At 39.8% G+C, this 27984-nt stretch overlaps 1 pseudogene; it reads left to right on the forward strand.

The window, feature by feature from the left end:
• Positions 1 to 18064: 18064 nt before the first annotated feature.
• LOC149232702 (beta-glucosidase 31 pseudogene) lies at positions 18065 to 18736 on the forward strand (annotated as a pseudogene).
• The last annotated feature ends 9248 nt before the right edge of the window (positions 18737 to 27984 follow it).

The following is a 27984-nucleotide window of genomic DNA, read 5'->3' on the forward strand; positions in this document are numbered from 1 at the left end:
ACTAGCTTTCCTTATTCAAGTGAAAGCCCTCAACAAAATTGTTCATCGAACAATTATTGATGAGGGGGCATCTACATGTATTATGTCGATGAGTTGCTGGAAAAATTTAGGCTCACCACCCTTGTCGCGATCATCAACAATGTTAAAAGCATTTGATGGATGATCATACACTCCATACGGGATTTTAAGTAACTTGCAAGTTGAACTAGGGGGGAAAACAGTAGAAATAGATGTTGAAGTAATCGACGGAAACCTCGATTACAACATCCTACTAGGAAGACCATGGATATATGCCATGGCCGCAGTTGTGTCGACCTACTTCAGGAAGATTGCATTTCCCTTCCAAGGAGGAATTACAATCGTCGACCAACAAACATTTCTCCCCAACAGTTCACAAGTTACAGGAAGCATTCCAATGATCCATGGAAGCAATCATTCGCTTCAAAATATAGGAGTAGGTCTCCTAAAAGACCCTGCCTTAATGGGTACTTTTGCCCTACCACCTCCGAGTAACCTGGCGGAAGTGGCCACGGTGGAAACCTACAATATGAAATCTTCTATATATAATGGATTCGGAAGATTCCTAAACATTTTGTCAGCATGGATCATCGCCCTAATAGAAATATTGTAGCAATCAATTTTCTTGGCCTGGGGGGCAAACCCAAATCAGCGCTCATCGAGTGTTTGGATAGATAGGTCTAAGGAATATGGTACCACTTCAGATCCTTGGTCGCATGTACATTCTATAGACAAAGGAATCAATCAGTCAATGATGTTAGGAGAGGCACCATGGGAAGATCACCACCATCATTCCCATCTCCCGGATTACAACGAAGATTATTCCAATGTCCTTAATCATCCTTCAGTTTTTGATTTTCTGTCAAATACTATAAATACGGTGGATTATGAGGATAGTTCTTTTACTGTGTCAACCTCATTAAAAAATGAAATGACTCCCTTTCCAAATCGAGACTTTGATTACGATCTCGTAAAATCAAAGTCGAGTCTTTCGAAGATCTCGAAGGTAAACCTTCATTCCAACCACCGAGTTGAATGCAATGAAGCTTGGGGGGCATGCACCTATATTTGCGTTATTATGCTGGGGACATGCAAACTTATCACGAGCAGTGTTACCACAGGTTTCAAGCTCATTAAAAAATAAACCTAGCCTCGAGCAGTTTTAGCACATAGTTCAAGATCGTTAAAAAATAAACATAAGCCATGAGCAAATGTTTCCCCCCGTGTTTAAGCTCGTTAAAAAATGAACTATTCCCCGGTAAATAACCATCGTGAATGTAGTACTTCAGCCATTAAAGCCTTGGTCGTGTTTGCACCGTCACCTCCACTTTTACATTGGCCGATCATTCACCCCCATTTGATTGTTTACCCATTTTGAGGAACAGCTGCGAAGAGTGATTTCACTAGCCATCCTTGTGACACTGCCGTGATTGGAAAATTCCAAACCTTACCTGGAATTAGCTGCTACCCATTTTATCACTCGTTCCTCAAAAGACGAGTCTCCTTTAAGCTCTTTTCAACTGACTCATAAAATATGAAAAGATTGCCAAGCCATTGGCCTCTCCAGCTCGTTAAAGGACAGGAAGTGCTATCCCTCCTCTAGATTTTAATCTTTTTGGACCTGAGGGATTATTACACAAAAAGATCGAGTGCTTGTTTTGTTCGGCTCGTTAAAAGTATCGAAAATTCATCCCTTCTGTATTGTTTTATACTTTTTCGGACTTAAGGGATTAGATGACGAAAAAGGAATTTTGGAGTTACCTTTACGTTCCTTTTCAGACTCTCTAAAATTGAAAAGGACCAAGTTATCTTTGTCATTAAACTCGTTAAAAGTATAATAGCGACAAACTTGTCTATAGACGAGAACGAGTTTCACTATCACTAGGCTCGTTAAAACATAGCGATGGGTTTGCCCGAAGGGCAAATTATAGAACAAGCATATGTTATCCTCCTCAAGCTTGACAAAAATAAAGAGGTACTGGTTAGCAATGACTGGGGAAAATTGGGAAGAAAACTTGAAGAAACTTTGTTGGTAGCAAGTTGCTCTTGAACATGACACTTCCACTCCATGTCCGAGTCGGGTTGGGTTGTTTCATTCACCGGTCACATCACCATGGTCACACCATACCATCCACATTTGGGGTTAATGCTACCGATCCATCACATCAGTGTCGTCGATATTTTCAAGAGAAGTCATTCAGAGAATTCACCTGTGTCCCACCCACTACCATACATTATACTCCATTCTTTCATGACCGCCACCTTGAACCTTATATCACCAGATCGTTTTCACCTCCATTAAAATAATTTGCTCCGTTCTCTGTCATTGATGTGGGATTCATTAAGGCCCTCCTGTGATGGATCACTTCTTGTCGACATCAACTCATTATCCAAGAAGTTGATCTAGGAACACCCCATTCAGTACTTTGAAGCTTGCATACCTCAATGACAAGTTTCTTACTTCTGGCGACAGGTTTACATCAATGGCCATCGACCGAAAGATTTTGCGTGGTGTTCGACGCCAAGTCCTTTATTCAGACCATGTAAATTGTACTACAGTACCTTGAGGGTCATTATCATTATCGGTGATTCCTCTCGCGCTTGTTAACAGTTTACATCATTGACTGGTAATCAAGCGATGACTTTCCATGTTCGACTTCAGAACATTTCTCACATGGATCGACTTGTACTTTGAGTGAAGATCGGACGAGATTGAAGACCCCGGATCTAGTTTCATCCATCCGGGCTGCGATATATATTCAGGGAAATAAAGACATTAAATGTACATCATTGCTGCACAGATAATCATCCACTCAAAAGGATGATGGCTCTATCAGAATCATCAGTCTACACTCAGATGATTGTCTGTCCTATGTACATGAAAATGAATTTATAAAGCTGAGCATGGGAATGCCCGCCTCAGCTAGATCATGAAGATATTATGAAGATAATGTATTGTATTGTATCTTATTACAGGTCTCCTCTCAGCATTGAAAGAACTTCAGATCCTCATAATAAAGCATTTCACTCAACATCAAAAGATTAACGACCTCATGCTTTAGGGGGCAACTGTTATAGACATTTTTGGGCCCTACAACCCCAAGCATGAAATTTCCATAAATCAAGGGCTCCTAAGTCCCTAAAAGTGTTGTTCTAACTCCTAAAGGAACAAGGTCAACAAATTACAGCTTCTCCCAGAAGTTCTCCATGAAAAACTGCTCAGAATTGGTCAAAACAGGATCATTTCAGCTGCTCCACTGGCTAAGTGCGTTGCATCTCACCTAAATACACTGTGAGGGTGCGTTTCATTTCAAAAATCCCTTCTGTGGGGTGCGATGGGCAAGAAATGACAAATGGCAGTGTCATTCCGCGAGGTGGAGAGGCAATGGAAGCTTCCAGAATCTTCTCCTGTGACACTTGCCTCACTGAATTCGACCAAGGATGAGTAAGAGGCCATCAGTCTCCAAGTGGAAGCAAGAACTATCAGAGAGAAGACACTAATCAAATCACAAGCTGACTCATTCCCCTTACAGATATCTATATATGGATCCCTCATCCCAGAGATCCAGGAGGCTGGAATTTTGCATATTGTAAGGAATTGTTGTTGGTTTCTTGAGACAAACATCATATTGTTGGGTGATCTAAGCTTTGTTTGAGGTGAAGAGGGGCTTTTTTGTTGGGAGGTTGATGCTGGGTCAGAACCACTGGTTGTAACTCCTCTTGGCTCTTTTCTTGTTTATCAATAAAAGCTATTCAAGTTTTCCTCCATGCTTTTGTGTCATTGATGCTTGCTACATTTGTATGGTCAATTTACATATGATCCTAGATTGTTTATGATTATAGATCCATGTCTTTGTATAGTGCTATGCTTCTGTGATCTTACATGTACTTTGTGAAGCTGGGTGTGCAAGGGAGCAGGTAGCTGAGGACTATCAAAGAAGAGAGGGATCAAATCAGGAGATTAGCGCAAGACAGAGGTTGGTCTTTCTGTTCCTCTCTATCTATAATTCATAAAGGAAAAACGAAAGTAGCTTTTCTCTGTTTGTTTCTAAGGCAGTTGTCACACCTTAGTGGGATATAGCAGTTCTATATAGACACTTTTCCCTGTAACAGAGGGGGAAACCTCCTTTACATTACACAAATGAACAATTCTTAAATGATACAAATGACAAGACCTCCTTTCTATATATAGGAGTCTAAGGGGTCATAATATAATCAAAGCCGACATAACAATAATAATGTAAGGGCACAATAGTAACAATAGTGGGCTTCTATGGGGCACAATAATCACAATATGGGAACTACATGGGAAAAACAATATAATAAGAGGGCTTTACTAATAACAATAAGGGGTTACACTAGTAGTATAGGGACCTAACAGGTGGAGACTAAAGACATGTTTTTTGAGTAGCTGAAACATTGTCCAATCATCGAAGTAGACTTCCAAAAAATTATGAATGAATTCCTTGAATGTTGCACAAACTACCCTTGATAAAATCACAGGAGAATTTTTTAGTCCAAAAGGCATGACTGTATATTGGAACGACCCCCATTTTGTAGTGAATCTAGTCTTACTTATATCCTCCAGCACCATCTTAATTTGGTGGTATCCCGAGAATCCATCTGTAATTGAATAAGTTTCATGTCCACCAACATTCTTGAGAAATTCATCTGTAAATGGCATAAGGAATGGATCATGTACACATGTGTCATTTAACTTTTGCGGATCCTAATATCATCCTTCACTTTCTTCTCTTGGACCACCATAGGACTGACCCACTCAGATTCTTCTACAAACTCAATTACTCTAGTTGTGAGCATCTTATTTAGTTCCTCTCATACCTTTTCCTTGTATTTTGGATTCAAATGATATGGGTGTTGCTTAACTACCTTTGCATTAGGTTTTAAATTGATCTTCATCATCCCCAAATATCCCATTATCCCTTTCAAGTTAGAGAGTAATAATTCATCTACCTTATCCATTGTATCTTCATCCCAATAGTCGCCAATGTTCGCAAATTTTGATTTTTCTTCTGAACCAACATTTACTTGCTTTATGGGCACTTGTTGCGAAATATCAAGGATCTCCGCATTAGGTCCACCAACTTCAGGTTGTCTCTCTGATTCAGGGATATAATATTATGTGGATCCTCATAACCTTCTTCTATCTTGACATTGTAACATTCTAAAGCATGTTGTAGCTATGTACTCCACTCAGGTTGCACCCACATGATAGGTTCGACGAGTGTTTGGAAGATCGTTGATTTAATTTCCTGAAAAGCTTCATCAATGTATTCGAACCAATATTCAAAATTGAATGTCAGCAAGAAACTTTCCTTAATCTCATCCCAATCAATGGTTTGGTGTCACAACTCCATCTCTAAATACTAGTTCTTTGGGATCACAACTAGGGTATGAATAAAGATATGCACCCACTCAAGTTGAGGTATCTCACCCCACACCTTAGTCCATCACACCATATGTTCACGCGGATCATCCTTCCAGGTGTATTTTTCAGTGAGTCAGGTGTTCGCGTAGCCAAATCTTAATTGCATCATTCCATGATATTCCTTCAAGTCAGAAAAATTATCCCTGTGTGTACCCAACCATCTTGCAAGTGTAGCTCTTAATGCTAGATCTAAGGCCTAGAACCGATGTTCCTCTGGTATATCCCTTTCAAAATGGTCAAGAAATATATTGACATCACCCAATCCCTCATAAAAGGGTAACTTACATACCTTAGTAGTACATAACATAGCTCTTTTGTAAACTGAGTACATCGCACTGTAGAGACCTCATGTAACCGACTCTGCCAGTTTTCTAACTCTTCGTCTCAATCTGATTGATAGGAACTATCCTTCTCCCAGCTGATCCTTCCATCCACAGTGGGATTGAACCAATCTTCATTTCACGTGATTAAATTATAGATGTGCTCAATCTCTTCATCTTCATAATAGTCACGGTTCAGTTCTATGTACTGCACACCCTCAGCTGGATCCAATAGGACAATTACCCGAAGTTCATTATTTTCAAATACCATGCTTTTCTTCTTTAAGTTAATGATTGCATTCACTTCAAAGGCCCAATCAATCCCAAGCAACGCTGGGTATGGATTTATATCATCGATGATCTCAATAACTTCAAAATCAGACGCTGCTCTTACACCTTCAATATCTACAGTTACTCCATGCAAGTGACCCATTGGAATTATTTTTTGTTGGTTCATCATGTGCGGCTGAATAGGAAACCACTATAACTTAGGCTTTCCCATGCATTCCCAAGTCTTCTGTGGCAGTATGTTAGCATGGGAGCCTAAGGATAGGATTGCCTGATCCATTTCAATATCACCAATCTGTGCAGTCAACCGCATCTCCCTACTAGTTCTCTTCTTGATTTCGTTCACCTTATTAACTGGGCATTGTTCTGTTAATGACTTATCCTTGTTGGTGCAATTATCTATTAGCCCTTGCATTCCTTCTACTACCTTCTATTCCTGTAATAACTTCATGCAGGTCTACAGAAATGATTTTAACACAGTAGGATCTGAATCTTGTGTTGCAATAGTGTCTTCAAGTTTCTCCTTTCGTAAGACTATCGGCATCTGGTTCTGAGATGCAAAAGCACCTGGACCCATAAACCTCTTTCTTGTGGCCACAAACTTCTCTTTTTCTCTATGTAAATCAAACCCAACATTCTTCTCACTAGCTTTTGCGAACCATGAATCTAATTATGGTTTTTTTCCTTCCACCTTGTCTTCACCAATGGCTACACCTCTTCATGTGACTATGTTGATACTGGGATCGTCTTTGTGTGGCTCGAATCTCATCAACTGAAAATTTTGCGTCAGGTGCGGGTTCTTCTTCTCCTGCATCTTCGCTATTAAGATCGAGCAATCTTCTATAACATGATCAAATTCATGACAATACTAACACGAAGGGTGTGTTGGATTCTGACAATCATGCGTAAAGTGTCTTGGTTCTCCATAGTTCTAACAAATAATCTATCCCCAACCTCTTCCAACTCCTCCTCCTCATCCTCTTCCCTGGTCTTGGAATCCTCCTCAAGTTGTAGGTTATCCTTGGTCATTCTACACATAGTTTTCAACCTCCACTCTATACAACAGAGTTATGTCCATCATTAGTTCATAGCTTCGACAATTCCTCTCATCATGACCAACCGATTTACAAAAGTTACAAAATATTTTCTTTGGAAACTGTATAAACTTCTGTAATAGGGAACAATTATCTATGGAATGTTGTCCTGATACTTGGCAGATGCTACACCAGGTACTTGCATAGGTTCTTGATCCAGCGGAATATTCTGGCTTTAGCGAGTCAGGACCTCCCACAGCTATATAATCCCGGAATACCGGGCACTAATCCTTATCATGACCTTTGGCCTTGCATTTTGTGCACCAAAATTCAAAATGTTCCTATGAGTTAACCTCCTTTCCCTTCTTCAGATCCTGCAACTCCATATGGAGGCTTCCTAGCTGCGCCTAGATTTGTTAAACTCCTACATTCATATTCTAGATTGGCGAGGCTTCTAGCTTAATCGTGATTTCCAACACTTTGACCTTAGACCCAATCTTCTGCTGAGATAACAACAATCTATTGATGGTGTTGGACCTGCCAAACATGTAAGGGAATGTCCCTGGTAAGAAGTCCCAATTAGACCTCAGACCATTTGGTGTAGGAGTCCCAGTAGTGGGTCGTACGATAATGCCTTAATTGTGGTTTCGCACAGAGGTAAGATGTTCCTGTTGGTAACAAGGGTGTGACAGCTGCAGTAAGTCAAGGAAGGTGCATGAGAGGTTCTAACACACTGAGGGTGAGGTGAGTGTGCCCCATGGAAACCTATAATAGTACGCGGCTCGGAAGGGACCACACAAGAGAAGATGCATCACAAGATAGAAAGAAAGTTAGCGAGCAATCCAAGGTGATGGTTAAACCAACAACAAATTTCAGAAAGATTAATACATACTTATACAGAATAGTCCATACATACATGTGTGAGAAAAAAAATACATATATCATTTAGAGTAGACCAGATAGCATAGAATACAATACAACATATGCATGAAACATGTTGGCTCGGTTATATTAAGCAGTGTAAGTTCCAGTCATACAATACATCCATGTCTAACCACTAGTTTTGATAGTGGAACATTACAGCCACAACTGCCTGCTCCTCCAAAGAGATATACTAGCTCTGCACAGTGGAGAAGCCAAGGCTCATTACAATACTATCCAATATCTCTCCAAGATAGCCTTATGGAAAGCTTGGTTAACCAAAAGCCTTTACAATGAGTTATGAGGTTCTATTTATAATAAAGGGTGGGGTGACCCTTTACATTCCCCTTTGTGGCATTCTGTCTACCCTCATGACTCTTCATCTACTCTATGATTGTTACATCCAACTATCGGCACTTAAAACTTCCACTTGACAAGATGTTACATTACAATGCACATGTGCCCATGTGAGACAAAATGGCTTGAGCAAGCCATGTAAGACATCACGGACACTCAGTCCATTGTGGTGATACCAACTATTTGACATGCTTGTGATGGTGAAGGTTGTGAGTTGATGCCAAGTTTGGTCATCTGTGATGGTGTGCATGCACTCCATGGTGACATCTTGCTAAAGTGAACTCTTTCCTCTGTGCATCCGGGTGCATTGTTATGGATCCTCAATCCAACTCACCTACTGGCATGCGCATGGTTTTCTTAGGTGCGGCTGAAATGGAAACACACTAATGCATAGTGTCTGTGCTGATCTTCTGGTGTGTACTAGTGGTCATTCACATCAACCGTCAACTGCATGTTTAGCTCTAGTCAGACTTGCTTCTTGTCTTTGCCTTGGTGAGTGTGTTGAATGGGTGGGATCGCATGAGTTCAAAAAATGACATGCATGTTGCTGAATTCCCTTACATTCGATCAACAACACTCCTCACCATGTCTACTCCATGTCAACTGCTGGGATGGATCTATAACTCGTACATGTGCAATTTCATCTGTGAGTGCATGTTTCACCCCCTGTTGTACCTGTTCCTAGTGCAACTCATTCTCTTGTTTATGTAGTTCCTGTTCTTCCTTGATTTGTTGCTTCAGCATATGCAACTCCTTCTCTATTCCATTTTGTTCCTTCACGTGATCTTCATGTCACACAATCACCTCATAGCCCGCGTCTCCAAATTTTATTTCATCACAAGTAGATCTCCTTGAGCTTGCAACTTTGTCCTACCTCAGTGTTGTCAACAACATTCCTCTTGCGTTCATTGCATTCGGTATGCTACCTTCAGTTGTTGTTCATTGTGTTGCTCGCTATGATGTTGCTTCCGTCATATCTTGACATCCTTGTCTACAAACAACTTGATGTCTTCATGGGTAGGAAAGTTCATAAACACTTGATCGAATGCATCCCCAAGTGTGCTCTAAATGGTGTCTTCAACTCTGCTCTCCTCGAAACCATTGTACTTGTACTGCTGAGAAGTAGATGAACACCTATGATGCTTGGAGACATGGAAATACTCATGACAATAAATCAGTTAGTCGAAAACCAAAACGAACTTGAGAACTGACTTGCAACATACCTGTGCGACTGATCACGAAGGTCGTGCAATTTCTGTCAGGAGGTTGGGAGACTGACTACCAAAACTATGCAAGGCATATTCTAAGTTGTCAAGAGGCTCACTAACTGCTAGAACTGCGCAATGCACATTCCAGCCTAGCCTGTTTAGTATTGAAACTGCACAATGTGCAATTTCAATCAGCAGTGACATGCAACCTGCAAACTGCATTGCATAGTTTCTAGGGCCAATAGGACACTGCCTCCAAGAATTACACAATGAAAGCCTGGATGCCTGTGCATGGCTAGACTTACACAATTTCTGGAGGGAAAGTAGAGTCTTCACTTCCAAAAATGTGCAGTGCTAGCTAGGCAAGGCACAGTCCGAGCAAAGGCAGCCCAGTCTAGCCTACGGGTGACTGAAAACATGAGAATTTTGAATGCATAGTGGGATGAGTGTAAACGAGAGTGAATGATCATTCATGCAAACAACAAGTGTAGGATTTTGAAAATGGGTGTTGGCTTGATGGGCCTTGACCCAGGTTCAGCGTTATTCAGCCAAGCAAATCCCTACACTACTGGCCCTTACAGCATCAATCTGCAGAGCGCAGACCGAAGTCTCACTCGAAGTAGTAAGGGGGGATGCAAGAACCAAGTTTCTGCACCCTAAGACGGTTGTCATGTTGGTTTTATACCTTAGCTCCTTCCTTCGTGCAGATTGATAAACCTTTAGGGCTTATCAATGTACTTTCTCTTCTGTCTCTTAGAACCTTCGTGAAGGTATACGATGGTCCTTCGTGGAACCCTACCTAATGGCTTAGGTACTTACGTGCCTTTGTTACTATGTTATTGTATAATTTCCTAGATTATCTTACATGTTCATCGAATTTACCATGCAGTTAAGATTATCTCCGCTTAAACATATATCATTATTTGCGTTCATCTAACAGATAGAAACATATACATTCACACATCAGATTAGCATTATAACATAAACCCAGAACTTAACATAACATAATCACATGTGATCCATGGAGGAAAAAGACACAATAATTTCAGAATACTTCTCTTTATTGATGATTTAGCTTTTCAATATAGACTATGTCCGCCCTATGCACACAACTGCAGGGGTTCGTGCACTCAGCTGGACTTCTACCCTAGGCCTCTGCGCACTTAGCTGCAGAGCTCTTCCTATGCTAAAACTCTCACTCTTAGCTCTTTACATACTCATCAAACACTTCTACTTCTCTTCCTTCCCCCTTAGACTCATCTAAGACCTCCTCTTTATATAATCCCATGGTCCACAGACCAAGGGTAGATCTCTAAAACCGACACAACTTATCTAGACTAAGGGCGAAAAACCCTTTTTGACTCTTGATATCTTCACACCCCGTGACCACAAAATGCAGATACTTTACATTTATTTATACAAACTTCGGGCCTTCTGCCCCAAAACTTGGGTTTTTAACACCAAAATTGACCCCTAGGGGACCCGTTCCCAACAACGAGAAAGCATGCATATTTGTGAAGTGAGTAGCTGCAACAGTGACCCTCGATGAAAAACAATGTCATGCATGCGAAAAAAATGAGATGCAAATGAAAACTAAAATGGTGTTGAAAATAGCAACAAGAAATGCAAAATATAGAAGTGCTAAAAATAGCACTGCGATAAATAGCATTTCAAGATACCTTCCTATTTTAGTTAGTATCTGAACAAAAATAGAGAAGTAAAATTTGAATTCGATCTTAGAAGTTGTTTGTAAAATAATTAATTAATTCATCTTGAGTTAATTAGTTGTAGAAAATGAAACATGAAGCCTATGTGGGGACATGCAATAGTTATCCCATTAATTGAGGAATTTATCCCTCAGTTAAAGAGATAAGGATGAGTTGTAATATTGAGTTGTAATTAGTTAGCTCAGTTAACTGGGTTAAGTCCAGTTATACTAGTTCAAATAGTTTTTTGAACTTATTGTGAGTTCAGTTAGTTAATGCATGCATGCATGTAACTGTTGCACTTTAGATAACTGAATATTCTCTCATAAATAACTCAAGCATGTCAGTTCAATCAGAGACCCAGTTGAGATCAGATGATGGGACAATGTACTATCATTTGTGGTAATATTCCATTTTGAATATCTCTTGCATGCATAAGGAATTCATTCCTTGGAGATTGCATAGTTACTTCTTCAATTTAGTGAGTGTGTTGTTAGTCCAGTGTTTGCAGCCTGTCACCAGTAATCAACATGAGCTCTTACTATGTCCAATTTTTTTAGATGTTTTGCACATGATATTCAGCACAAAACATATCATAAGTATGTTTGTCAGGAGCATATCGAAAAGAGCTTTCCAACAGTATATCACACTCCAAAAACCGACTCCCAGATCAAAAGATATGACCGAATGAATGGTTGACTCAAAGGTTGGCCTCCCATGCAGCAGTTTAGGTATTGAATGATCCAGAGGAAGCTAGGAGATGTCAATGGCTGGAATGTGATAGAGAAGAACATAGTAGTTGAGGTCTATTTTCATGTTTATAATCCTCATCTCAACATATGGCGAGCTCATTTCTTTGCTTTTATTGAAAGAGATATCCTGTGCAGATGGCATTGTGCATTGCTGACAGTGAAATTGCTGGTGAAAGGTATACAGTTGCTAGTCTCATGGTCCTAGAGAGGAATTACTTGAAAAATTTATAGATTTTCATTCAGTGTTTTTTGTCATCCTTACTTACATCTCTTCCAATCTTTTCAATTCATCAGCCTGTGTCTATTTGCCTACCTAAAATGCTTCAGTAAAACAACGTTTATTTTAGCAACATGATCTGGATTGCTGCCCTACACGTAGCACTTACACCTCGGAAACAAACAGAACAACCATATGAAGGAGCTGTAGCAGAAGATGGTCAGAAGCCAAGCATATTTGGCACTTTCACTCATAGGGAAGGGACTACTCTGGATGGAAGTAATGGAGATGTGGTTGTTGATCAATACCATCGTTACAAGGAGGATATTGATCTAATGTATGCGATGGGAGTAGATGCCTATAGATTTTCAATCTCATGGCCTAGGCTTATTCCTGATGGTGAAGGACCCATCAATCCAAAGGGCATTGAGTACTATAATAATATCATAAAAGAGCTTTTGTCCAATGGCATTCAACCACATGTTACATTGTACCACTTTGATCTGCCCCAAGCTCTGGAAGATTCCTATGGAGGTTTCTTAAATCCGTAAATTTTGGAGGATTTTAAAGGTTATGTAAATGTGTGTTCCAAAGAGTTTGGTGATCGAGTAAAATATTGGTCCACTTTCAATGATCCTAATATATTTGCCACTGCAGGATATGATCAAGGCTCTTTCCCACCTCAACGATGCTATCAACCATTTAGAAATTGTATTGCTTGAAACTCAACTGTTAAGCCTTATATTTTTGGTCACCATGTTTTGCTATCACATATAGCTACTGTGGAGCTGTATAGGAAAACCTATTAGGCAAAGTAGAAGGGATGGATTAGATTAATAATTTTAGTAAATTGGATGATACCTCTTACTAATAAATCCACAGATGTGGTTGCTACTCAAAGAGCAAATGATTTTATGGTGAGCTAGTTTTTAGACTCATTTGTTTCTGGAGACTATCCAGGGAGCATGAGGAATATAGTGGGTTCTCGGTTACCTTCATTTAAAAAAGAGCAGGCTCAAAAGTTACAAGGGTCATTGGACTTCATTGGTGTCAATCAATATGTTACCATGTGTTGTTCTGATGTTCCAAGAAAAGGCGAACTTATATCAAGAGACTATGCTCAAGATATTTCCACTGGAATTGTAGTGGAACGAGATGGAATTCCCCTCAGCGGCAATGGATCATTGTTTTGGTATGCCAGTTGTACCACAAAGCATGTAGGTAGTGCTTGAATATATTGAGGACCGTTCCCATAATATTCCTATTATTGTGCATGAAAATGGATTTTCAGACCCTAATAATTCTTCTGTTCCCCTTTCTGAGGATTTGAATGAGCAATTCAGGATGGATCTCCATCAAGATGTCCTTCAGTATGTGCTGGTAGCAATAAGGAAAGGGTGGTGGCAACAGTCATGATCCATTTGACATATTCTAGTCATTCTTCATTGGAAATCCTTTTGGAGGTGGTAGCAGTAGGGGAACCCGAAGGCGAAGGAGAGGTGAAGAGGTTGTTTGCCACTTGAAAGTATCATTGGAGGACCTTTACAATTGGATATTAAAGAAGTTATCACCATCTCAAAATGTTCTATGCCCACAATGCAAGGGTGAAAAGTCTTACCCGATAAGAAAATGCTCGAGGTCACCATTGAAAAGGGAATGCAAAATGGTCAAAGGATCACCTTCCAAGGGGAAGCAGATGAAGTGCCCGACACAGTTACTGGTGACATTGTATTTGTATTTCAACAAAGGAAGCATCCCAAATTCAAGAGAAATGGAGACGATCTTTTCGTTGAGCATTATTTATCATTGACAAAGGCATTGTGTGGGTTTCAGTTTATATTTACCCATCTGGATGGTTGGCGACTGCTTATTAAATGTAGTCTCGGTGAAGTTGTTAATCCAGTTCAATTCAAGGCTATTAATGATGAAGGAATGCATTTTTACTAGCAGCCATTCATGAAGGGTAATCTATACATTCATTTCTCTGTAGGGTTCCCAGATTCTTTAACTCCTGAACAGTGCAAGTATCTGGAATTAGTTTTGCCTCCTTGAATTGCAAGCCAACTAACAGACAAAGGCCCAGCTCAGCACCCCTGCATCAACAATGCACACAAATCAAAATTTGAAGTCAAGTTAAAATAAAATTGAAAGTGAAGCTAATATGGCTGTGGTGTTGTGCTCCTGGCTGTGGCACTGCAGTTCTGGGAGTGTGGCACTGTGCTCCTGGCTATGGAACTGTGCTCCTGGGTTTAGCGTTGCACATAGAGGAATACCAAAAGACATGGACTGCTATGCCTATGGGTGGAGATGGACCGTGTCATTGTGTCTTCAAAGCACTGTATCCTGGTGATAAGGAAGAGAAGAAATGGATTGTTGAGTATGTGGATTTTTGATGGTCTCTCATGAGATATTTACAGCAAAGGTTTAAGGAACTTTCAACAGGTGGTAAATTGCCCAAGGCCACAAAGTGCTCTTTATTATTGACATCATCTATAAACTTGTACACAAGGAAAGATCTCTATCAGCTATTGTAACTTCGGCTATTAACTTTATACCTCAGTAATTTCTATTTGAGAAGCACACTATCATAGATGAAGACAATGGAAAGTTTTTGAATGACGCTTTCACTCAATGCACCTATGGTTAATGCTTCTCGAAGAAGGGGAGTTTGAAATTGAGTTCACAGAAATCGTAGTGTTTAACTCAACAACCAGCAACAAAAACTATCATAGTGCATGGTTATCACTTTACCTCTAACACTTCCGGGCTGCAAGATAAATGGTGATGATAAATAGGTAATAATCCCACAAGTTCTATGGTAACCAGAGATCAATGTGAATGACAGTGAAGTTGAAGAGTAGAAGCATAATTCCTTTGTGGAGGCTTGGCCACATGCACCCTCAGTGGTGACCATAGCTACTCGAGCGCTTTGATGGACATAAACATCGTTTGACATTGAAACTATTTGTTGCAAGTGATGAGCAAATCTTCATCTGTTTTTCCATCTCTCATCGCTCATCAAACACCAATCATTTGATTGATGGTTACAACCACCCCATCCATGTAGTCCCACAAATGAACACATATTACAGAGGGCAAGTGTCCCTGCCATGAAATCAGTAGCATCAAATTTTTCAAAGGAGATGTGATAGTGTTCAAATCATTCAACAAATAGATGGCAAAGATTTTTGGGCATCCAAGCCATGTACAGGGCGTAGGTGGAGGATGAGTTGATCAGCATCCCAAATTATCCCTGATTTCCAGCTATGTTCCACAACAGACTTTGGAAATTCGACTTGTGGCAGCAAATTAATTGTTCCTTTTTATTTTTGAGATTAAATTAGTTTATTTTGTTATAATTCAATTCAGGTAATTTGATCACATAAAAACATATTTAGGTTTTTGTTTGTTTTTTATATTTTAATTATTTTGATTCCTATGTTTAGGAATCAATAATTAATATGTAATATTATAAATAGGATTAGTTTGAATATGTAAGGGTTCGATTTTGGCAACAAAGAGGCTGCTTGGCACTGTGTAAAGTTTTCTTGAATATCATTTTAATAAAGCAGTTTTCTGCCCTTTAGACCTGGGATTATCATGGTGCTTAAATGTCCAATATGTTTTTCTCATAAATTCATTTATACATTATGTTTTTATGGCTTGTTACAGCATTATCTAAGAGATGTGTTAGGAATCCATCCCCTATGATGCTCCTTTCATGATGATTTTGTTGTTAGATGTAATGGTTGTCTTAGCAGAATTCATCTTTTGCTAGATGCTCTATTAGCAACCTCGTGATTCTCTTTCGTCTAAAGTTGTTGCTACAGATCCATCGCTTGTTTGATGCCTGTAGTGTAGTGGGCTTTCTCCCCTATTCTTCTCACATTAGCAATCTTTATCTAGTTTAACATGGAACTTACTTTGCCCCAAGTTTTCCGACAGAAACTGACATCGACTCCATAGCCCAATCGTCCTTTCTATTGTTGTTTCAACCCAAAACCTTTTAAACAAATTCCCATACTCCATAGCTAGCCTAAAACTTCATTCATTGCAACCACATCTTGTTGGCAAAGAGAGAGCCCTCTCTAGTCTGGCAGGGCTAGATGCCAGATCGAAAGCTTGGTCTGTGGTTACCTCAGAATTGCCTTTTCTCAGCCATGAGGTAAATTCTGATTGCTAACATATTGGCATCGTTGTCGAGGTTGAGGTGACAGATATTCTCCAAGAAAGATCATTAAAGTTGCAGATCTGATTGCTGATGGTGGACAACAGTCAAACACATATGAAGGCTGAAATCATATACCTGACGACTTCATTGTTCAAGATCTGAAGCTTCAAAGTTTAGAGCAACTTCACTCCCAAAGAATCCATATTTCAGAGCATTGATGGTAATCACCAATGACAGGGTATGTGACAAACCCTGTGTATTGTAAAGCTTTCAAAGAAGTTAGAGATCAGTTAGTGGATATTGAAATAGATGAAGTATTTTTCATTACTGTGCTTCAATGTTTGAGATCTCTGAAGTTTCCTCCTAAAGCTAAAACTGGTTTCTTTGAGTTAGTTGTTGAAAAATTTGAGAAAGAGATTCAATATTTAAATGATCAGATCCAATCATATGAATTCTGAGATCCTGAAAAGTTCTTGGAAACTCTCCCTCCTTCAAAGCAAGAAACAATAGGGATGCCCGTGGATGTTTGCATTGATAGTTTGCAGTTGGAGGTCTACGTTAAGGAGTTAGGGAAGCAATCAGAGTCTGGTTTCTTTGATCCTATTGTCACATATATGGAGTATTTTTTCAGTTTGAATGATAAGTCAGATTGTCTTTCACACAGCGAAATTCAGTTTGTGCATGGATGACTGTCAGCATTTATTTTTGCATCCTGGTTCAAGCACTTCCAAGCAGCATCCTTGTCACAGTTACTTGATTGGTTGATCTAGCATTACAACATTACTTGATCTCTCAATTTTGCAACAAATTAGGTTAGATTTGTACATAAATAAGATGCCAAAGGAAACATTTCCTTTTCCAGTATTTGTTATGTACAGGTTGCAGTATGTGTATGTTTGGATTGGTATGAGTTGTTTTGAGTTTGCAGCTGTTTGACCGTATTGCCCAATGGATGAGGCACTCGGTCTACGGTGTTCTTGATACCTCCAAGGAGTTGCCATCCCCAATAAGGCCGATGTTAGTCCAGTCTTCACAGTCTATCACCAGGGATCAACATGAGCTCTTACTATGTCCAGTGTTGTTAGATGTTTTGCACATGATATTCAAAACAAAACATGTCATAAGTATGTTTATCGGGAGCAGCTTGAAAATATCTTTCCAACAGTATATCACACTCCAAAAACCGGCTCCCAGATCAAAAGATATGACCGAATGAATGGTTGACTCAAAGGTTGACCTCCCATGCAGCAGTTCAGGTATTGAATGATCCAGAGGAAGCTAGGATATGTCAGTGGTTGGACTGTGATAGAGAACATAGCATTAGAGGTCTATTGTCATGCTGCTAATCCTCATCTCAACATATGGCGAGCTTGTTTCTCTGCTTTTATTGAAAGAGATATCCTATGCAGAGGGAACTATGCATTGCTGACAATGAAATTGCTGGTGAAAGGTATATAGTTGCTCATCTCATGGTCCTAGAGAGGAATTACTTGAAAATTATAGATTTTCATTCTATGCTTGCTGTCATCCTTACTTACATCTCTTCTAAGCTTTTCAATTCATCAACCTGTGTCTATTTGCCTATCTAAAATGCTTCAACAAAACATCTTTTATTTGAGAAACATGATTTGGAGTGCCGTCCTACGTGCAGCACTTACACCTGGGAAAGAAACAGAAAAACCGTATGAAGGAGTTGCAGCAGAAGATGGTCGGAAGCCAAACATCTTTGACACTTTCACTCACAGGGAAGGGACTACTCCGTATGGAAGTAATGGAGATGTAGTTGTTGATCAATACCATAGTTACAAGGACGATATTGATCTAATGTCTACAATGGGAGTAGATTCCTATAGATTTTCAATCTCATGGTCCAAGATTATTCCTGATGGTGAAGGACCCATCAATATAAAGGGTGTTGAGTACTATAATAACCTCATAAATGAGCTTTTGTCCCATAGCATTCAACCACATGTTACATTGTACCACTTTGATTTGCCCCAAGCTCTAGAAGATTCCTATGGAGGTTTCTTAAATCCACAGATTGTGGAAGATTTTAAAGGTTATGCAGATGTGTGTTCTAGAGAGTATGGTAATCAAGTAAAATATTGGTCCACTTTCAATGAGCCCAATATATTTGCCACTGTAGGATATGATCAAGGCCTTTTACCACCTCAACGATGCTCCCAACCATTTGGAAATTGTACTACTGGAAACTCAAATGTTGAGCCTTATATTGTTGGTCACCATGTTTTGTTAACACATATAGTTGCTATTGAGCTATATAGGAAAACCTAGCAGGAAAAGTAGAAGGGATGGATTGGATTAATAATTTTAGTAAATTGGATGATACCTATTAATAATAAATCCACAAATGTGGTTGCTACTCAAAGAGCAAATGATTTTATGGTGAGCTGGCTTTTAGACTCATTTGTTTCTGGAGACTATCCAGGGAGCATGAGGAATATAGTGGGTTCTCAGTTACCTTCATTTACAAAAGAACAAGCTCAAAAGTTACAAGGGTCATTGGACTTCATTGGTGTCAATCACTATGTTACCATGTATTGTTTTGATGTTCCAAGAAAAGGTGAAATTATATCAAGAGACTATGCTCAAGATATTTCCATTGGAATTGTAGTGGAACGAGATGGAATTCCCCTCAACAACAATGGATCATTGTTTTGGTATGCCAGTTGTACCACAAAGCATGCAGGTAATGCTTGAATATATTGATGACCGTTCCCATAATATTTATATTATTGTGCATGAAAATGGGTTTTCAGAGCCTAATAATTCTTCTATTCCCCTTTCTAAGGCTTTGAATGACCAATTCAGGATGGATCTCCATCAAGATGTCCTTCAGTATGTGCTGGAAGCAATAAGGGAAGGGTGGTGGCATCAGTCATGATCCATTTGACATATTCTAGTCATTCTTTTATGGAAATCCTTTTGGAGGTGGTAGCGGCAGGCGAACGCGAAGGCAAAGGAGAGGTGAAGAGGTTGTTCACCCCTTGAAAGTATCACTAGAGGAACTTTACAATTCGATATTAAAGAAGTTGTCACCATCTCGAAATGTTCTATGCCCACAATGAGAGGGTGAAAAAGTCTTACTCGACAAGAAAATGCTCGAGGTCACAGTTGAGAAGGGAATGCAAAATGGTTAGAGGATCACTTTCCAAGGGGAAGCAGATGAAGTGCTCGACACAGTTACTGGTGACATTGTATTTGTATTTCAAAAAATGGAGCATCCCAAATTCAAGAGAAAGGGAGACGATCTTTTCATTGAGCATACTTTATCATTGACAGAGGCATTGTGTGGGTTTCAGTTTATATTGATCCATTTGGATGGTCACAACTACTTATTAAATCTACTTCCGGGGAAGTTGTTAAGCTAGGTCAGTTCAAGGCTATTAATAATGAAGGAATGGCTATTTACCAATGGCCATTCATGAAGGGTAATATGTACATTAATTTCTCTGTAGAGTTCCTAGATTCTTTAACTCCTTAATAGTGTAAGGATATGGAAGTAGTTTTTCCTCCTCGAACTACGAGCCAGCTAATAGACAAAGGCCCAGCTCAGCACCCCTGCATCAACAACACACACAAGTCAAGATTTGAAGTCAAGTTAAAATAAAATTGAAAGTAAAGCTAATTTGACTGTGGCATTGTGCTCCTGGCTGTGGCACTGCCCTCTTGGGTTTAGCACTGCGCGTAAAGGAATTCCAAAAGACATGGACTGCTATGCCTATGGGTGTAGATGGCCCATGTCGTTGTGTCTTCAAAGCGTTGTATCCTAGTGATAAGGAAGATAAGGAAAGGATTGTTGGGTGTGTGGATTTTTGATGGTCTCTCATGAGATATTTACAGTAAAGGTTTCAGGCACTTTCAATAGGCCGTAAATTTCCCAAGGCCGCAGAGTGCTCTTTACTATTGACACCATCTATAAACTTGTATGCAAGGAAAGATCTTTGTCAGCTATTGTAACTTCGGCTGTTAACTGTATACCTCAGTAATTTCTATTTAAGAAGTGCGCTATCATAGATGAAGATAGTGGAAAGTTTTTGAATGACACTTTCACTCAATGCACCTGTGGTTAGCGCTTCTCAAAGAAGGGGAGTTTGAAATTGAGTTTACAGAAATTGTAATGTTTAACTCAACAACCAGCAATGAAAACTATCATAGCACCTGGTTATCACTTTACCTCTAACACTTTTGAGCTGTAAGATAAATGGTGATGATAAACAGGTAATAATCTCACAAGTTCTATGGTGACCAGAGATCAATGTGAATGACAGTGAAGTTGAAGAGCAGAAGCATAATTCCTTTGTGGAGGCTTGGCCACATGTGACCTTAGTGGTCACCATAGCTACTTGAGCTCTTTGATGGACATAAACATCGTTTGACATTGAAACTGTTTGTTGCAAGTGATGAGTGATTCTTCATCCATTTTTCCATCTCTCACCACTCATCGAAAACCAATCATTTGATTGATGGTTACAACCACCCCATCCATGTAGTCCCACAAATGAACACATATTACAGAGGGCAAGTGTCCCCGCAATGAAATTAGCAGTGCTGAATTTTTCAAAGGAGAGGTGGCAATGTTCAAATCATTCAACAAAAAGATGGAAAATATTTTTGGGCATCCAAGCCATCTACAGGGCATAGCTGGAGGATGAGTTGATCAGCATCCTAGATTATCCCTGATTTCTAGCGATGTTCCACAACAGACTTTGGCAATTCGACTTGTGGCAACAAATTAATTGTTCCTTTTTATTTTTGAGATTTAATTAGGTTATTTTGTTATAATTTAATTTAGGTAGTTTGACCGCATAAAAACATATTTAGCTTTTTGTTTGTTTTTCTATTTTAATTATTTTGATTCCTATGTTTATGAATCAATAATTAATATGCAATATTATAAATAGGATTAGCTTGAAGATGTAAGGGTTTGATTTTGGTAGCAGAGAGGCTGCTTGGCACTATGTAAAGCTTTCCTAAATATCATTTTAATAAAGTAGTTTTCTGCCCTTTGGACCTGGGATTCATCACGGTGCTTAAATGTCCAATATGTTTTTCTCATAAATTCATTTATACATTATGTTTTGCTGCCTCGTTACAGCATTATCTAAGAGATGTGTTAAGAATCCATCCCCTATGATGCTCCTTTCATGATGATTTTGCTGTTAGATGCAATGGTTGTCTTAGCAGAATTCATCCTTTGCTAGATGCTCTGTTGAGAAACCTCATGATTCTCTTTCATCTAAAGTTGCTGCTACAGATCCATCCCTTATTTGATGCCTGCAGGGCAGCGGGATTTCTCCCCTATTCTTCTCGCATTTGCAATCTTTGTCTAGCTGAACATGGCACTTACTTTTCCACAAGTTTACCGAAAAAAACTGGCATCGACTCCATAGCCCAATTGTCCTTTCTCTTGTTGTTTCGACCCAAAATCTTCTAAACAAATTATGATACTCCATAGCTGGCCTAAAATTTCATTCATTGCAACCACATCTTGTTGGCAAAGAGAGAGCCCTCTTTGGTTTGGCAGGGCTAGATGCCAGATTGAAAGCTTGGTCTGTGGCTACCTCGGAATTGCCTTTTCTCAGCCATGAGGTACATTCTGAGTGCTAACATGTGTGATGAGGCCAATCACACAGGTGGCATCATTGGACCCCAAGAAAAACTGCACAAGGAAATAGAAGGTTTGGAGAACTAAGGAAAGGCATATCTTGTGTCTATTCAGTCTATGAGTTGTATTGTATGATTGCAGAGAGAGCAGGATAGCTTGTGAGCTGATTCTTTTTGTAATTTGAACATATTTCCACTTGTATGATAATACAGAGATTGGGGCTTTAGGCTAAGGATTTCCATGGGTTATTCTTCTGTGTTCATGTGTGATTGATTTCTCATTCTCAGTTATATGTGTTCTAATTTATCTTGCTCATATTCGATTAAGCTTCCGCAAAGTTTGTTGTAGAAGTAGATCTTGTATTTTGATTTAGTATATTGCATAATCTGTTGATCTACAATGGGAATTTATACATGGTATCAGAGCAAAGGTGATCAAAGTGAAGAACAGTATACAAGAAGGGAGAATTTCGAAGTTTGAGGTTCCTGAATATAGAAATCGAGTTCTTATCACATCTCAATTTTACCAATGGCATTCAACAGTTTAAGACTCAAGTACGCCCTTGATGGTATCTCAAATTATATAGCCTGGAAGGATCACATGGAAGTAGTATTAGAGGATAACGATCTAAGGGACTTCATTGATCAAGAAGACCCCAATTCGGTAGTAGCTGATGCTACAGAATCGGTGGAATGGAAAAAATGTGTGGCTAGAGAAAGGAGAATCCTCCTAGAGGGAGTTCGAGACCACATTGTCTCGAGACTCCATGGGAAGGAAACACCATTTTCGATGTGGAAAACATTGAAAGATCTATATCAGAACAATAGAAATCAAAGGAAGTTGGGACTGAAAGACAAGCTTCGGAAAATCAAGAGTGAAAAGTGCGACACGATCTCTACATATCTAAACAAGCTCACCACCTGTACGAATGAGATTGGAAGTGTAGGGATCATGACAGCCAATGATGACATGGTGAGTCTTTCACTTCTCAATCTTCCTAAGAGTTGGCATAGCTAGCAAGAATTGGTTAATGGAAGAGAAAAATTGCCAAATTGGGAATGACTTTGGTCGGATTTGATGCAGGAGGAGATAAGAGGAAGCACTAGAGATGGATCCTCATCAAAGCAATATGATGAGGAAAATCTAGCCTTAGCGAGTAAGGCGAAGAAAGGGAAAGGGAAGGCATCCCATCCCAAATCTAGTTCTTCCCATGGTGGGAAGAAGTTTGACAAATCGAAAGTGTGATGCTTTCATTGTCATGAAGTGGGCCATTATGCTACGAATTGTCCACTGAAGAAATCCAAGAAGGGATCCTCGAAGGGATCTGATGGTAATGCACTGGCCTCAAAGTTTGAGTTGGATTTCTCTCTTATCACATGCATGGTTTTATCCATGGTGGGATGTGTGTGGTACATGGACAGTGGAGCTTCATTCCACATGTCAGGTGACAAGAATCTTTTCAGCACCTTGGAGGAGAAGGATCTGCAGATGCAGATCAAGATGGGTGATGATGGAAAGTATTGTGTTTCAGGTGAATGTACAGTTGTGTTTCAGAGGAAGCATGGAGCTCCTCTCACCTTAACTGATGTAAAGTATGTACCAGGTCTAAAGAAGAATCTTGTCTCTGTTGCTATGCTAGAAGATAAAGGCTATGATGTAGTCTTTAGTAAAGGAAAGGTATTCCTAAGGCATATCGACACTGGACAGACCAAGTGAATTGGGATTTGAGTAAAGAATCTCTACAAGATAGAGGTAGACGACTGTGCTACATTGAGTTCCACAACTGAGATGGTGTAGAGCCAAGATGTTGGCAAGCTATGGCATAGAAGACTGGGCCACTTGCACCATGGATCCCTGAAGATCATGCAACAGATTTCTAATAGACTTCCCAAGGGAAAACTGGAGCAGATGAATACATGCAAAGGTTGTACCTTGGGTAAGTATGCAAAATCTTCCTTTCCATATAGAGATAGTAGAGCTGGAGCAATCCTAGAGCGAGTTCACTTAGATGTTTGTGGACCATTCTCTACAGCCTCCACCGCTAAAAAAAGGTACTATGTTATTTTTATTGCCGATTTTTCTCGTAGATGTTGGATCTACTTTATGCAAAACAAGGATCAGACCTTCTTGAGGTTTTGTGAGTTTAAAGCCTTGGTAGAGAAAGAATCTGGAAAGAAAATAAAAGCCTTGCATAGCGACAATGGTGGAGAGTATGTATCCCAACAGTTTAAGGACTTCTACGTTGCAGAAGGAATTAAACGGGAGTTGATGACACCCCATAACCCACAGCAAAATGGGGTGGCTAAAAGGAATAACAGATCGATTGTGGGAGCAACTCGAGTGATGTTGCATGACCAAAGCCTACCACTGCATTTGTGGGATGAGGCATGCAATACAACAGTATACTTGCAGAATAAAAGCCCGCACCGTATACTAGGAATGAAGACAACTATGGAGGCCTTTCCTGAGAAGAGACCAGATGTGAGTCACTTCTGAATCTTTGGATCATCAGTTTACTGTCATGTGACCAAAGATGCCTGGAAGAAGCTAGATACAATAACTCAGTTGGGAATACTTGTGGGGTACACTGATACACCCCACAACTATTGGGTGTACCTTCTTACTAGTCAGAGGATAGTGGTATACAGGGATCTGAAGTTCGACAAGTAGAAAGCAATGCAAGTATCACTTGAGAGGGAGCTCAAGTTGCATGCAAAGGAGGAACTTCCAGTTCCTAAGGAGGAGGAGCCTCAGATTGATGCAAAGCAGCCACATGCAGGGGATTTGGGAGTGGAGACATCCGCTCATGCAAAGACTTCCAGAGAAGGGTAGAAATGCTCAAGGGAAGTTGATAGGCTGAGTCTGGTTGCACGGGAGAATGTGGGACAACCATCTCCTCAGTGCAGAGAGAGGAGATTTCCTGAGAAAGTACACTAGGTACATGGCCCTGGTTGGGGAGTGTGTAGAGTCCAAACCTTCATCAATCGAGGAGGTAGTGCAGAAACCAGTCTAGGTTTATGCAATGGTAGAGGAGTATGACTCTATCATTCGGAACAATGTGTGGGATGTTGTCCCAAGACCTCAGGACAAGTCAGCGGTTAGTTCCATATGGCTTTACAAGTTAAAGCACGCAGCTGATGGCACTGTTGAGAAAAATAAGGCAAGGTTTGTTGCCCGAGGTTTCTCATAGGTCGAGGGGATCAACTATGATGATACCTTTGCTCCTGTAGTAAGGTACTCATCTACCAGATCGATGTTGGCACTATTAGCTCAAATGGGGTGGAAGATCCATCAGATGGACATGAAGACAACATTCCTCAATGGGAAGATTGAGGATGAGATGTACATTGAGCAACCAGAGGGTTTCGAGACCTTCAATCGTGAGTTTCATGTGTGCTGACTTAAGAGGGCTCTGTATGGGCTGAATCAAGCACCCCATGCTTTGTACACCAAGATCGACAGCTATTTCACCAGGGTGGGCTTCCCCAAGAGTCAAGCAGATGCGAACCTTTACCACATCATGGTAGAAGGTAAGCCATTGATCATTGTTCTTTATGTCGATGATCTAATTTTGACAGGTGATGATCAACTGATCCAATCTTGCAAGGAGGACCTTTCAAGAGAGTTCAAAATGAAAGACATGTGTCTTATGCACTACTTTCTAAGCATGGAGGTTTGGCAGCAAGATGGAAGGCAGCAAAGCATGTGCTGAGATACCTCAGAGGCACATCTCAGTTTGGATTGTGGTATAAACGAACAAAGGGAGTGAAGCTTCAGGACTTCATAGATGCAGATTGGGCAGGGAGTCCATCATACTGGAAGAGCACTTTTGGAGGAATCTTCAACCTTGGTTCAGCTGTAGTTTCCTGGTACAGTAGGAAACAGAGGTTAGTTGCACTTAGCTCAGCAGAGGCTGAATACATGGTTTCTAGTCAGGTTGCATGTGAGGCCATTCGGATGCGGAAGATTCTAGTGGGATTGTTTGGTCAGAGGATGGATCCAACTATGATCTGCTATGATAATCAGAGTTGTATCAAACTCTCTGAGAATCCAGTTTTTCATGACAGGTCCAAGCACATTGATATCCGGTATCACCATATTCGAGACTGTGTGGACAAGAGGATCATTTCATTGTTGTATGTTTCGACCAAGGAACAGGATGTAGATATTTTGACTAAGGCATTGTCAAAATGCAAGTTCGAGTTCAACAGAGATAGGATTGGGGTTACTGATAATCCCTTTCTTGTTGAGAGGGAGTGTGGAAAATAGCAACAAGAAATGCTAAATATAGAAGTGCTAAAAATAGCTCTGCCATAAATAGAATTTTGGGATACCTTCCTATTTTAGTTAGTCCCTGAACTAAAATAGAGAAGTAAAATTCGAATATGATCTTAGGAGTTGTTGTAGAATAATTAATTAATTCATCTTGAGTTAATTAGTTGTAGAAAATCAAACATCAAGTATATGTGGGGACATGCAACAGTTATCCCATTAATTGAGGAATTTATCCCTCAGTTAAAGAGATAAGGATGAGTTGTAATATTGAGTTGTAATTAGTTAGCTCAGTTAACTGAGTTGAGTCTAGTTAGACTAGTTCAAATAGTTTGTTGAACTAATTGTGAGTTCAGCTAGTTAATGCATGCATGCATGTAACTACTGCACTTCAAATAACTGAATATTCTCTCATAAATAACTCGTGCATGTCAGTTCAGTCAGAGACCTAGTCAATATCAAATTATGGGACAATGTACTATCAGTTGCAGCAATATTCCATTGTGAATATCTCTTGCATGCAAAAGGAATTCATTCCTTGGAGATTGCGCAGTTACTTCTTCAGTTTAGTGAGTGTGTGATGAGGCCAATCACACATGTGGCATCATTGGACCACAAGAAAAACTACGCAAGGAAATAGGAGGCTTGGAGGGCTGAGGAAAGGCATTTCTTGTGTCTGTTCAGTCTGTGAGCTGTATTGTTTGATTGCAGAGACAACAAGATAGCTTGTGAGCTAAATCTTTTTGTAATATGAACATATTTCAACTTGTATGATAATACAGAGATTGGGGTTTTAGGTTGAGGCTTTCCCCGAGTATTCTTCTATGTTCATGTGTGATTGATTTCTCATTCTTAGTTATATGTGTTCTAATTGATCTTGCTCATATTCGATTAAACTTCCACAAAGTTTTTTGTAGGAGTAGATCTTATATTTTGCTTTAGTATATTGCATAATCTATTGATCTACAGTGGGAATTTCTACAAATGGTGCTAGTACAAGCTAGTATGCATGCGAATGACAACAAGCGCTCACTAAAATCAAGAAGGCAACATTCATATGAAGTGAAACAAAAAAAGCGCCAAAAATGCAACACAATTCATGTGTAGCAGGCTTACCCCAAGACAGCATAGCTGAATGTACCGACGACTCCTAGATACAATGTGGGATGCCAAAGATGCAAGTTTGATGTGAGGAATGATATCTGCAGCATCTTATTGATGAGTTTTGATAAGATCGAGGTTGTGATGTGCATGCCACAAATCTAGGAAAAGCGACACTTGGCGGGAGGTTTCTAAGATGATCCTTGCATGTAACCTCCAACTACTAAAAATGGATCCCCGAATCAAGGGATTCCTTTGCATGATGCCTTGGGAGGAGCATCCCATGCATCTAAATTAGTTTTGCTTGGTCGCAGAGGGAACTGGTCAACTCAACTACACATGCAACAGTCTGCTCAGCTAGGAGGAAAAATGTGCATTTCTGAGAGGGAGTTGGGTTGGCTTCCCAGAGGGATTACACAATTTATGGGTAGAGAAGTTGATTTCTACCCATAATTGCACAATTTCTAGGTTGAGAAGCCTTGTTGGGAGGAATTGTGCAATTTTCTCATTGAACATTGATAGGAAGAATTGTGCAATTCTA

The sequence above is a fragment of the Pinus tabuliformis genome, chromosome J (genome assembly GCF_031772625.1).
Source record: "Pinus tabuliformis cultivar Carrire ecotype Pingquan chromosome J, CPIR1, whole genome shotgun sequence".
NCBI classification, from domain to species: Eukaryota; Viridiplantae; Streptophyta; class Pinopsida; order Pinales; family Pinaceae; genus Pinus; species Pinus tabuliformis.